This window comes from Carex rostrata, chromosome 2 (genome assembly GCF_964058835.1).
Source record: "Carex rostrata chromosome 2, lpCarRost1.2, whole genome shotgun sequence".
Lineage (NCBI taxonomy): Eukaryota > Viridiplantae > Streptophyta > Magnoliopsida > Poales > Cyperaceae > Carex > Carex rostrata.
In genome coordinates this window covers 7,586,661-7,598,810 of record NC_135919.1, presented here as the reverse complement: position 1 = coordinate 7,598,810, position 12,150 = coordinate 7,586,661, and the positions used below count along the sequence as shown (strand labels likewise).

The following is a 12,150-nucleotide window of genomic DNA, read 5'->3' as shown; positions in this document are numbered from 1 at the left end:
AGAATTGCTTTACTGATTTATAGGGAAAAAAAGGGACAGTTGAATGGGGAAGTTGGGGGTTGTTGGCTGAACTAGGTTAGAAGCTTCTTCCTATTAACTTGGTAAAATGTTTCTTAGTCTAATTCCTCTATATTTACTCTTATATAATTATGCAAGGGGGGGGTTATGATACTCTGTAATGCGCACACAGGGGTGGATTCAGAATTTTCGAATTTTCATTATGGAGAGAGAGGCAAAAAAAATATCGAATTGGATTTAAATAGCTAATCGGATTGAACTCATTAACTAATTAGGTATTCGATATTTAGGGGGGACAAAGTTGACCGAAACGTCTTGATCTCCACTAAAACTCAAAATCCGGAAGAGGGAGATAGCTGCCTCCCTCCGAAACCATGTGAGTCCGCCCTTGTGCGCACATAGGTTCATACCATGAATTTCAATATTTTTTTTAAAGTATCAGAATCGCTCAACATCATCTTCACATTAAAATCAACACGTAGACCAAATTTTACAATTTTGTTATCTATTTAAAAATAGTAAAATAATAAAAATAAAATAAATTTTGATTTTTAGACATTTTTTTTTTTTGCATAATAATAGGTATAAATATTTCTTTGAAAAAATTATAAAATTTAACCCTGCAGTCCCTGCTTGAAAATTCAGATTGTATTGTTTTTTTGAGAAAAAAATATGGGTCAAGCCCATATTTAATTCCATTGATAATGGTAAAAATTACAAAAGTTTTGTAATAAGCAAAACAAAAATTTTGAAATCAATGGCTCAAACAGCTGAGCCTTTAAGTAAAATTGCAGTAAAATAAATTAAAACTAAAAAACTTAATAAACAACGTCCCAGCTTGTTATTTTTGCCCAAAAGTCCCTGATTTCGATCTTTCTTCCTCTTTCTTGTTTCTGTTCAGTCCGGTGCCAGCTCGTTCCTTATTTCCCGCCTCTCTTTCTGGTAATGCTGTAACTGCCATCCTATTTCCTCCATTAAGTCGTTCATGCACTTGTGTATGTTCATCCTATTTCCTCCATTAAGTGGTAATGCTGAAAATTCAGATTGTATTGTATATGTTCCTTTATAAAAGTGTTTAAAATGCTTACCATTTGAAAGATATAAATATTTTTGGGGTGCAAATAGAGGTGCAATTTATCATTTTCTTATTATAATATAAAAAAACACTTGTTCCTCCTCTCCAAATTTATCAATTTTCTTTTTTACTCGGTCTTAATCAACATGGTCATGTTTACACCTACCAAATAGTACATTTGTTTATGACGCGAATATTTTATATAGTCATCTTTAGTTTCAAATTAACTAAGTCATGCAGCAAAACAAATAGAAAAATTAAAACCGAATAATATATAATTCAAAAGCCAATATATTTATATACGCTCGAAGAATATACCAATATATTTTATGCAATTCTACTCAGTAAAATGCTAATTAATAAGGATTTTTTTTTTTGGTAAAATACACACATAGATATCCGGAAGAAGTATAAAATTTAATTATTTTTCTTGATGTTGCGTGTGTTTTGCAATTCACCAGATTAGAGAGGACGGAGTCTCTGTTTCTAGTCTGGACCTGGTTCACTGAATTTGGGAGAGGAGAAACACTTCAAACTGGAAGACAAGGCAGAATGACAGATACAGAAACAGTCTCCTCTCCACTTGTACGGAACCTTAATTTTCTCTGACAACCACCTCAAAAGGTCTCTCTGCTCATATTTGTCACAGGTACGCATATATAAAATGTGAATTCTGATTCACTGGAGAGGAGCTGAAACTTAGTAATGGAGAGAAAGAGACTACTAGGTCAAAAGGTGAGAATTGACTGTACAAAATTAGTTGTTCGGCTTTATCAGGTGTTGTCCTTCTGTGTAATCCTCTCAACTTTTGGATTCTTTGATTTGGTCCCATTGCATGGGCTCTTCCACAAACCAGACATTTCAGTCATTCTCTACAAAGAAAACTCTTTATTTGATTTTGTCGTACTATTGTACAGTTCTATGAATAAATGCAAGTGATAATATTGGGGCAATTTTATGTGTTCTATGAATAAATGTACTATTTGTCTTGACCAATTTTATTTGTCAAGTAATTAATCAGAAATAATCGGTCAATTAATTGGAAAATTTTATAACCGTTTGGTTACCGCCAATGACTAATCGGCCAATAATCTGGCTAAACGGGCGTTTTTTACAACAACACTCTTGACTAATCCTTCAATCATGCCTTTGATTTGTCTATCAATTGTCAGTCTCAATGAATTTATATCATGAATATGACAACTTATATTGTGCGAAACTTCTTAAAATTCAAATCATAGTCAACTGTGTCGCTTGCATTTTGGAAATTCAAACGCCTCAATCCCACAGGGCTGCGTTTTTAACTTCTTTTTTTTTTTTTGGTGGCTTTATTTTTCTATAGCTGAGAAAATTTTGATCTGGTATGACTAACATGTTATAATTAGGTCATGTCAAATCACACCACGTAATTAAAAAAGTGGCATGGTGCACATTTAATTACTTTTTTTTTTGAAGTTTTAAGTTAGTACAAAGAAAATAATTACAAAACATACTAAAAATAAAAAATATTACATAATAATTATAACAAAGAAATAATGTTGAAAAAAATAGTTAAGTAACGGGTCACGTGATGTTATCAGTTTATTTTGCATGACGTGCTGTGACGTGCCATTTTTAAATTAAGAAAAATAACTTATGTGAATACACGTCACACAATATGCAAGTTATGTCACGTGATTGATACGTGTAACATAACTGAACTAGTAATGATGTTTGAATTTTAGATTACCAGATAGAGATTGGGAAACAGTATTAAGAGGTGAAGGAGCTCATAGGTGGATTGTTGAAAAAATAGAAAGCAAAATGGCCAAGGAAATCCTTCTGCTAGCCATGTTTGTATACTGGAGAGAAAGATGTTCAAGAATTTTCAGAGATTAGATTAAAGCTATTATTAGAGATCTAGAATAAGTAAAAGTATTTACACTGAAAGAGGAGTTTTAAATTTCTGGTTTTTCTTATTTCTTTTAAGTCATATTTCTTCTTCTTAAACCTCCACTTTGGAGGGAAAATTAAATTCAACTATGTTGAATTGATCTTAATCTTGTAACCTGGTTTCCTTTTGAAACCTTTTATTAATAAAGCAAATAAGGATCTGATCCTTATTTTCTCTCAAAAAAAAAAAAAAAACTGAACTAATAATGACGTGACTAATTTACTTCACTATTTTTTCAGGTGTATTAGCGTTAAGACCTTGTTTAAGTTTTTCAAATTGGATGAGTAGGTTCAATTTTCTCATCATATTTTAATTTTGTTTGAAGAGTACTAAAAAATAAAGCTACTTCCGTTAATTTAGTTAAGTTTATCGATTCGAGATTTCGAGCTCGCTCGAATCAAACTATAGTTGCGAATAGAGGTGTTCAAATGATTCGGTTTCTTCGGTTTTCAATTGAACTGAAAAATTTCAGTTTAAATGGTTCAGTTTTTGGTTCAAATGGATCTGCTCGGTTGAAAATTTAGATTAAATTGATTGGATCGGTTTAGACTTTTCAAAAATGACTAAATTGAACCGACCAATTTATATTGGTTCAATTATGATTTATATTATGTTTTGTTCAATCATTGTTTCCTTTTTTTTTTTCTCTTATTTTAGTTTAAATATTTTAGAATCTACATATTTTGTATGAAATTGAACAACTTGTGTATGAATATGCATAATTTTCATTAATAATGGTACCAATAGATTTACTTCGGTTTGAACTGAACAAACCAAAATTTACTTCGGTTTCTTCAGTTCGGTTCTTAATCGATTTATAAGTTTAATCGGTTTGATTCGATTCAGTTCTATTTTTAAAAACCGAAAAAATATTTGATTTGATTATTTTATTTCGGTTTCAACCGAAGTATCGAACCAACTGTTTGAACACCCCTAACTGCGAACTTATAACATTACTCGAATTTTTTTAAAATTTAAGCAAATAATAAGCATTCAACATTTGAATCATTTGGATTAACCATAGAATTGAGCTGATTTTATTAGTTTAAGTTTATATTTTTTTGAAAAATTTGGTAGTGGTTGTCAAGTGGGATGATAAGTTCAGTTTATCAATGATTGAGATCAAGTTTCTAAATAGTTAGCTATAACGGTTTTGGACCTAGAAAGCTAAGCTACGGGGTAAAACTGCACTAATCGAGCTACGGCAGCTATAGCGCTAATAGCGGTCTGCTATAGCGTGTAGCGCGTAGCGGCAATAGCAGTCTGCTATAGCGTGTAGCGCGTAGCGGCAATAGCGGTCCGCTATGCTACATGGGCTTATGATTTTGCAATTTTAATGGGCGTTAATGTCCAGATGGGCTTTTTTTTACTTTATCAAACTATATCAATATAATGGAACATGTGCGGGCTATACCACTATATCAATTAAATTTTGTATTATGCATTATTGTTGGGTATTCCAAAAATAAAAAATTAAAACAATGCCTAGGGATCTTATCCGTGAGAAATTGAACTTCAATATGAATATTATAACTTCTTAATCAATTTGGTGTTTTTTTTTCTCGATGAGACATATTTACTATTAGTAGAAATATAAAAATATAATTTTTGAAATAAGAAAACGCTATTTATGATAGCTTCCGCTATAGCTGTGCTATTCGCTAAAGTTTTTTTTTTGTCTCCCCGCTATGCTGCTATAAACACTATTTAGAACCTTGATTGAGATTGAAGTAGGTAAAAATTAGATATTGAAATTATACTTTTATTTCAGATAAGAAAAGACTTGGATTAAATTGACCAACTTTATATTGGACCTAAAAATATATGGTGTATATATGTATGGTGTATATATCAAGTTGACTCAGCTTGCAAATTTCTTTCAAACCGAATTGGATCCGTATCTTCTCAGATACCTGACTCAGTCAAATTGAAACGGACGGTCGAGATTTACTATCAGCTGGTGCCTATTCGGGATAGCGCAGGAACAGTATTATTTTTGCTTTGAAATTCGTGCCAAGTTAAAAGAAAGATCCTGAACCGTCCGTTTCAATTGTTCTAAGTCAAGTAAACTGAGGAGATGTGAATTCAACGGAATTGGTAGATCCAAACTTAAATTTTGAGTTATTTTAGGGATCCGCACCAAAAGTCCGAACCCCTAAAAATTAGGAGTGCGTATTCTCTGAGATATGAGATATATTAGAGGATGCGAATTCAAAAATTAGATCCGCTACCAAAAAACAAAAGAACCAGTTTCTCGGAAAAAATAAATCCACCTCATTACATGTCTGCCAACAACTACTGCGGCTACAGAAGACAAGGTCAAGGTGGCATTGTTTCCCAAAAAGAAGGGCATTCAAATTCAAGAGATGAGGCAAGACTCAAGATATATATGAGAGTGAGACTAACCCAAGAGGCAAGAGCCAAGAGCTGATGCCGACTACCAGGCAAGTGCTTATTTTAAAGTTATAATGCCACCAAATGGAAGAGAACACACACGCAATCGGCGTGTCACCGCGCGACGAGAAAGATCAGCTAACCATTTACCTCTTCTTTCACCTCCACCTGGGGAATGGGGATTAATAATTTCTTATAACTTCTTCTTTCATCTCCAATTAAGAAATACATATATATTAACTTTCTTCAATCTATTTCAATGAGTTAAGTTGCAATCAGGACTGGATTATAATGGATGATATTTCAATGAGTAAAGTTGCGTCAGATTCAAGCGTGACGCGCCATTAGATCGATTTTTTTAGATTCAAGCTCAATCTTGAAGCTCCGGTCCCACACTGACGACAGATTCAGATTAGTAAAAAAAAAAAAAGTAGCATGACATGATTAATACGTTGTGATTATATTGACTACAGATTCAGATTAGTGAATCGTAACGTGACATGATTAATACATTGTGACTTGGTCACGTCATGTTTAATTGACTCAACTTAAAACGATGTGTCGTACTGCTGTGAATTTCAAAATAATTATTGAGATTGAATTAAATTTATTTTCACATGACGTGACTAATATGATAAAGAACAATCACGTCACGTTACGCCGTGACCACACGTGACGTCATTAAATATATCGTGATAGTTCATGCTTAATTATTATTTTCCGGTTTAAATTTAGTCCAGAGAAAATAACAAAAAAACAGAGTAGAGTAAATTGTTCAATAGAGAGAGAAAATATATGTGCGACATTTTATTTTGATAATTCTAAAAATTGTCAAGCATAAATAAATCAGAGTTTATCCAAAAAAAATAAAAAGTTTAAAGATGTACTCCTTTACTAAAAAAAAAAAAAAAAAATCCTTTGTAGCCTCTTTTTTTTCTCTCTATGGCCCACTCAGTTGTGAGTTCGGATTCAATGAAGTAACTCAATCTTTGGGTTTTCAATCAGGATCGTCCGATTCGAATCCGTGATAATCTATCTAAAGTGGAAAGCACACATCTCGAGAGATAAATTCAAATCAAGAAGCAACCTCGAACGATGGATTCAAATCCGACGGTCTCAATCGAAAACCCAAAGATTGAGTTACTTTAGGGGATCCGGACCCCTCATTTGTTTATATTGAGAACATATAATTAAAAGAGAAAAAAAAATATAACATTTGAGCAATTTAATATCATTATATAATTAAAGAAATCAATATGGGAAGAATTGAGCAATGTATTCATATGGAAGAAAATCATAATTAAAAAAAAAAGTAAAAGAGAAGGGCAACTTACGTGTTTTAGAAAATATAATAATTAAATAACATGTATATAATATATATTATTCATTAAAATCCAGTCCTGATCGCAACTTAACTCATTTAAATAGATTGAACAAAGTTAATATATATTTTGTTCTTAATTGGAGGTGAAAGAATAAGTTATAAGAAATTATTAATCCCCATTTCCCAGGTGGAGGAGGTCAATGGTTATCTGATCATTCTCCTAATTAATGGTGCATCACGCAGCAATATTAATTGTTACTTTTAAGATTTACGCAGTAAAAATTTGAACAATTCAACTCAAAATTTGAGATATATGAGAGAATGTGAATCTTGTATTACGCATTGAAAGATAAGATACAGACTCATATGAATATGAGTCAAAATCGGACGATCCAAGAACCTTTCTATAGACTATTATTGGGAATTTGGGACTCGGTCAACTTCTACTTATCTGTCCGGCCCAATTATCAGTCCGGCCGGTTTGAAGAAGTCGTCGAATAGAGTCGGGTTCAGTCTACGTTTAGACCGGATTGGTCATGGATTTGGGTAAGCCCCAAATCAATTACATGTTTTTTTAAAATATTTTGTATATTTTTTCTAGAGTTATTATGTACATTGAAAAATGTAATATTGGTCATGTATGGAGATAGAGTGGGTAAAATGGTACGGCGGAGCCGACTCTGTCACAGAACGACACGGTTACAGTACGGAACGATACGGCACATGTGACGGTTCCGTGTCGTCACCATTTGCATGCCGTGAACCTGTAACCATCTTTCGAAAATTTGACACGGCACGACACGTCACGTGAAAGATTCGGTCACGGCACAGTCACGCGAGTTACGAGTAATTAGGATTATTAGGTCTTGATTAAATGGTGAATCTTAAATAAACTAATCTAAATTATAAAAAAAATAGTTAAACATGAGAAACATGACCAACTACATATTTGTGACTCACGTGCTGTGACTACCTCTCGACATTTTAGTTACAACACGGCACTAGACCAAAATCACAACGTGTTAATTACGGCACGACACATTTTTTTTCCACTTTATATGGCGAGTAGATTAAACTCCGGCCCTCTATTCGGGACGGACCCACATGCTACCTTATTTGAGTTCAAAATCTTCTATTTAGCTCAATAAAATATTAGTATCGTGCCTATGCATTACAACAGAGACATATTATAAGAAAATAAATTAATATAAAATAATATATTTCATAAAAAAATAGACTAAATAACAAATAGCATACTTTAAATGACATACTTTTTTTTAATCTTTTCAATATATTTTCCAAAAAAAAACACTCATACAAAAGAGAAGGGATCCAATTACACCTTTTTTAGTGATACCAAATTACACTCTCCGTTTGTAAAGTTTACAAAGTTCAAATAGTCGATCCAAACCGTTCAACATAATAGATATATTAAAATGTGCTTGCGGATCAAAATTTACATTTTTTTCGAATTTTTTTACTATTTATTAAGTATTTAACAAAATCTCTATATTTAGACTATTGAATTTTTGTACCCATCTTAATAAATAGTACAAAAATTAAAAAAAATGTAAAATTTGATCTGCAAGCACATTTTAATATATCCATCATGTTGAACGGTTTGGATCGACTATTTGGACTTTAAAAATGTTGAGTGTAATCCGATGTCACCAAAAAAGAGTATAATTGGATCCCTCCTCCGTACAAAATAACATATTAAATGACAAATAACAGTTCTTAAATGATAATAAAAAAAAATAAAGACATATCTAATCAATTAAAAAAAATTCTTAAATGACAAATATCATTCCATATTTTTTTTCCTTTCTTACTCTGATCAAATGGCTTATATTTATTCTTGTTTTTTCAGTATTATATCTCTAACGATGTAAAACTCTTGGAACAGTAAATTGTTGCTTACATGAGCATTACAAAAGATTAGCGTAATATGCAAGTAGCATTAATTATATTGACCTACAATTTCCCCTTATTTATTAGATTAATTAATTACGTATGCATGTTTTGGAAAGTCTATCACGTTGAAACGACTTCAAAAGATGAAAGAGAACCGATGGCTAGAGTTATTAAAATGCATTTTGGATGACAATCGTACCAAATATTTGGAATAATGTATTTGGTGTGGTTTAAACGCTTTATTTTTTGCAGCCATATAAAATCTCATTCGCAAACTTGCATATTTGATGTGGTTCTTTTACGCTCTATAATTAATTTTCAAATCAAAATAGAATTGATAGATTGTGACAAAAATTTAAGTATTGAATTTTATTAATTTATTGTATGAAATTGTTATTGTGATTTTAAATTTAGATGTCATTATATTGAAAATAAGAAATTTTAACAGAGTTTTCGGGCTTCAGACAATTTCTTTTGAGAAGAAAAAATTCTAAGACTGTAGTTATCCAAAGATAAAAAAAAATTCAAGCTCTGCTCAAGCTTGTAAAAAAAAAAAGATTAGTTAGGACTAGTTGTCAACAAATTAATTTATTAATTCAATAGATGGAGTAAAATTAATGGGTGAGGTAATTTGTCTAAATTTTTTTGAACAAAGTATTGTCTAAAATTAAGTCTAAATTGTTTAATTTTTGTTAAAATTCACACACATAGTATTGTCTAAAATTAAGTCTAAATTGTTTAATTTTTGTTAAAATTCACACACATATTTATAGGACGTTGAAATTTATTAAATTTTAAATATGTTCGTACAAATTTTAATACAAATAGACAGTTTAAATCTGACTTTGTATAAAGTTTGTTCAAAATCCTATAGACAAAACTCAATTAGAAAATTAATAACATGTTGAATTCACAATTTCATCCAATTGGAAAAATATTGACCTCCATTTTTTTTTTTTAAAAAATAATTTTTGTATGATTATATATATAATTTATGTTATGATATTGTAAAAGTAAACCCCTATTCTCTATAGAAATTTTTATATAATTGATCCTCGTATTTATTTGATTCTATTCTGAAAATTTGACTTCGCTTCTGATTTTAGTCAATCTTTATTCATTAACATGTGTATCCATGGTTTTTGGATAACTAAAATAATGATTTAATATTAAATTTAGGCTATTGGTTAACATCAATATGAACTTGTAACGACAAATTGAATTCTTCACATTGCATTGAAATTACTAGTACTAGCCCGCTGAAATCTTCTCTCTCCTCTATAATTTCTCTCTGGTTTTCATTTTTTATTTCTGTGATTATTAATTTTGTAGCTAATCATGCAGTGAGTCATTTACTCATTTTCAAGTTTCAACGAAGTAAAGCAAAAGAAAGTTAAGTACGAAGCTCTAATGGGCTCATATCAGCCCAAGATTTTAACTGCAGAGCCTATTAGCCCGAAATTTTTTAATATACCATACCCCAAGAAATAATAAACCCAAATAACCACTTTGAAAAATTCGAATTTTGACACGGCCGCATCTAGGAGATGCGGAGCATTTCTGGGGTGGCCTCAGCTCCTAGATATGGCCACCCCATAAATGCTCCGCATCTAGAGGATGTAGCCGTGTTAAAATTCAAATTTTTTAGAAAACGTGGTTATTTGGTTTATTATTTTTTGGGTATGGTATTTTTAAAAATTACAGCCTATTAGCCTTTTATCTCATATCATTTCTTCTGATTTTTGTGCAATTAGAAGCAAAAAGGCGACTGTTTTTCAGCATTTTTTTCTGATAGAATTTCTCTCTGTCAAGATAACATGTCATTTAGGGGTGTCAATGGTACTCTTTTATTTATTTTTATCAGATCGTATTCAATAATATGGATATAAATAAGATTTTTTTTTTTCGATAGCTTATCGAGACAGATATGGCAGAACTAAAACAAAAATGTTGTATAAATAGGATCAATTTAAAAACAAAAACAAAAATAGAGATCAATTAGCCACCATTCAATAATAGTAGATCCATCCATTAATAGAGATAAAGACTATTTCGTATCTGTTATTCTCCATTATAATTATTAATAATAAAAAGTATAAATTAAATAAATACATCTTTATATGAAATGATGCATGATATGATATAGTTTTACTAATCACCCATATATAATCTATTTAATAGCACAATTTTATATCATTACCCGTCTAACATTGTATGCGACAAGACGGGTAGGAATAATTTTTTTTTTCTTCATTAGCTTATTGGATACGTGTAAGGGTAAAGTTTATTCTGAGTTCACAATCATATATGCAACCTTCTATATAACAGCAAAATAAAGTTGATAGTAGCTAAGTCTACCAATCATAGATAAAGTTTACTCTGAGTTCACAATCATATATATGCAACCTTCTATATAACAGCAAAATAAAGTTGATAGTAGCTAAGTCTACCAACTAATTAAGAGAGAAAATTCAAATTAGTGTTCTGAGCGCCGGTTGCGGTGTTTGGGTGTCCAGCAGGTACCCCGCTTGAGAAAGTGGTCCCGCGTTGCCAGACCGTGTTCAGTGTGGTGCTGTTGTTTGGGAGCTCCAAAGTAGCATAAATTGTGTATGCACTGTTAGAATAATCAGCCGACATCTCGTACACCGTGAAAGTGAGGCTTCCGTTGGCGATTGTGGGACTATAAGAAGAGAGCTGAGATGTTATAATCTGCAGAGAACTCGAGTTGTAATAGGCCAAGAAGGCGTTCGCACCTATCATACCAGTACTATTCGGGTTGATTCCCCAGGCAACCCATGTCGACGTGGATTCTGTGATTCGGTACGCAACATTGACTGTACCGTTGGTCGAGTAATATGTCCAGTGTAAGGTTGCATTTAAACCAGATAGAGAGGTGCATGAAGAGTAAAGTTTGTTGCTGGAGAAGGTGTCAGTGCTGCAATTCTGAGCAAGGGTTGATGAAGAAAAGATAATTGGGAGAAAGAGACAGAGAAAGGTTACTGATCTTGTATTGGATGCCATGATTGATTGATAGTGATGAGAATATGAGAATGGAGGTTTTTGTGCTTGGGACCAATGTAGGACAAAGAAAGAGTAGAGAAGTGTGGAACCGGTACGGTGGAGTGGCTAGTAGAGATTAGAGAATAGAGAAGCATTGCTTTACTGATTTATAGGGAAAAAAAGGGACAGTTGAATGGGAAAGTTGGGGGTTGTTGGCTGATCAAGGTTAGAAGCTTCTTCCAAATAACTTGGTAAAATGTTTCTAAGTCTAATTCCTCAATATTTATATAATTATACAAGGGGAGGCTGTGATACTTTGTAATGAACACACAGGGACAATCTCAGAAATTTCGTTAGGGGACAAAATAATATCAAATCAGATTTAAATAACAAATTGAATTGAAACACATTAACTAATTAGATACTTGATAAAAAAAATTACTTTAACTTATACTTTCTAATACTCTAACTTGTAATTTCATTCTCTAACAT

The 12,150-nt window shown here is 31.8% G+C and overlaps 1 long non-coding RNA gene across 1 annotated transcript; it reads right to left on the bottom strand.

Moving 5' to 3' along the window:
• Window positions 1–10,942: 10,942 nt before the first annotated feature.
• On the bottom strand, window positions 10,943–11,942 carry LOC144572295 (uncharacterized). The gene is made up of 2 exons (XR_013517710.1): window positions 11,113–11,942; window positions 10,943–10,975 (listed from the first exon to the last, which is right to left on the bottom strand). It is a non-coding gene; the product is annotated as an uncharacterized LOC144572295 (long non-coding RNA).
• Window positions 11,943–12,150: the final 208 nt, after the last annotated feature.